Source organism: Pongo abelii, chromosome 4, assembly GCF_028885655.2.
Source record: "Pongo abelii isolate AG06213 chromosome 4, NHGRI_mPonAbe1-v2.0_pri, whole genome shotgun sequence".
Lineage (NCBI taxonomy): Eukaryota > Metazoa > Chordata > Mammalia > Primates > Hominidae > Pongo > Pongo abelii.
In genome coordinates, this window is record NC_071989.2 from 66,474,831 (window position 1) to 66,477,470 (window position 2,640).

Below are 2,640 nucleotides of genomic sequence, written 5' to 3' on the forward strand. Positions count from 1 at the left end.
GTCACAGTCTAGTTGCTGTAGACATTTCTAAGCACTGACATTTTGCAAATCAATAGTGGGGACTGGCAGTGGTGTGAGAACAACACTTTAGGTAGCCCCGTGTACAAAATGCTGTGAACTGTTTAGCCAAGTAAATGAATGTTGGCACTGGCTGCTTAATTAGGAGAATAAAGCTAGTGCTTTCATCTTATTTCTTCATAGCTTTTGATGAGGTGTTGCTCTCCTATGTATTATCCCTCTTTTTACTGTTTTTTCTTTTTCTTTTTCTTTTTTTTTTTTTGAGACAAGGTCTTGCTCTGTTGCCTAGGCTGCAGTGTAACGGTGTGAATACAGCTCACTCCTGCAGCCTAAACTCCTGGGCTCAACTAATCCCCCCACATCAGCTTCTCAATTAGCTGGGACTGCAGGTGAGCACCACCATGCCTGACTACTTTTTTTTAAATTTTTTGTTTTGTAGAGACAGGGTCTCACTATGTTGCCCAGGCTGGTCTTGAACTCCTGGGCTCAAGTGATCCTCCTGCCTAGGCCTCCCAAAGCACTGGGATTACAGTCGTGAGTCACTGTGTCTGACTCATTTTACTTTTCTTCTTTTGGGATGGATTGGTGGACATAACTCATATCTGAATCTACCAGAACAAGAAATCCTACTACAAAGATGAAATTAAGTTGCCTGTGTGTTGAAGCACACAGTTTTCACCCTTATGTGCTGCCACGTTGGAAAAAATTCATATGTGGCAGATGGGGAAGACCAAATAAATAGACACATAGCAAAGGAGAAGTCTACAAACTAAAGAGAGACACCCCGTCATTGTTCACCTGAGAGCTGTGGCAGGCTCAACCTGCTGAGTACTTGGTATTCATCTTGGGTTGGCCACCCTGTTGCCAATCACTAGGAAGAGAACCTGCCATTTAGTTGACAATCTAGAATCCAGTTCCTGGGTACTTAGTCTCTAGGTTATTCCATTAAAAAAGTGACATCCGCAACTGAAATTTCTTTCCCACAGGTCAGTGAAAGAATTTCCAGAAATACTGTTGATCACTTCTGAGCATCATTAACTGATCCATAGATACCAGAGACTTTTTTGCTCTTTGAGGAAGAAAGTCGTTGTGATACTTTATCATAAGCTTGGACCACTTAGACTATGCAAGAGATTCTGAGACCCAGCTCCCTACTACTGTGAATGCTGCTGCACATTGTTGCAAATTTCCTTCTTCTCCATCAATACATAGGGATAAGTTGAAAACCTCATCAGAATTAACAGAGAGACTGGAACTGCTTTTGATGAAAGGCCAAGAAAAGAAAGCTCTCAAAGTACTGAGTATTGTCCAGTCCAGATCACCTGGTGCTTGTAAAAAATGCAGATACTGGAGCCACCGAGTCAGAATCTCTAGAGGTGGGATTATGGAATCTAAAATGTTAACAACCTCCCTGTGGAGTCTTAAGCACGCTAAAGTTTAATAACCACTAGTTCAAGGGTCCTCGTTTTAACTTAATCCTTAGTGTCTGCCTACATACTTCCAGGTGTTTCTCCAGACTCCATCATCCCAAGTGTGCTAAAACGGAGGAATCTGTGTCAAAATAACACCAGCAGCAATGAAGAGGCCTCATCTTCCCAAATGTCCGAAGTGTCCCCTCTGAAGCTGTCATTGTTGTTGATGGCTCCCAGCTCTGGCTCCCCTCACTGTCTGCTTCCTCATCTGCTTGGCGCAGCTTTGCCCCTAGCCCAGGCTACCAGAGCTTTCTTGTGAGTGCATCACTAGCTGGGTTGCTGGCAGCATGTAATAGCTCAGATTTGGTGGTCTGACAGACTTGGGGTAGATCTTGCCTCTCTTGCTTGCTAAGTGACCTTTGCTGGTTAAATTCTCAGGCTCAGGTTCCTTATTTCTAAAAAGAGAAAATAGTTTATATCTTACAGGATTGTGTTAAGATTTAATAAGATAATTCATGTGTCTAACATATAATGAACACTCAGTACATTTTAGCTGCTTTGATATTAATATTAAATATGAAACCACAGAATTTGTCATGATTCTAGCCAACATCCCTAGATACAGGACTCTATCTTTGAGCTTGAGCCTCACTTCAGGTGGGGACCTCTCAGCCCAGTCCAAGGGCAGAGCAGTTCTTGCCACATGGACATTGCCTGACTTGGTTAGAACACTGCTCATGGACACACAAGTCCACTGATTATTCAACTGGCTACTCAACGTCTTTGTCTGGAGCTCCTAAAGGATGCTCAAACTCAAATGTCCAACAGTAAGCTTAGCATCTTCCTCTCCCAAGCTGTCCCCTGCCAGCTTTCCTTTCTTGGAGAAGAGTACCATGGTTTCTATGGTTGCATAAAACAAAAAAATCTGAAAGCCATCCTTGACACCACTTTGGAATCTATCACCAAGGCCAGTCAGCTATACTTTATAAATTTATCTCCAACCCATCTATTTCTCTCATGTCCACTGCCAATGCTCTGATTCAAGTGGTTATATATATATATCTTTTAAAACACACACATATATACATATGTATTTTTTTAAAGTGGGCCACCGCAACAATCTCTTAACTAGTTTTCTGATCTCACTAACATACCCTGTGCTATACAGAACAATTAAAACACAAATCTAATTATAGCACTATCCACCTCT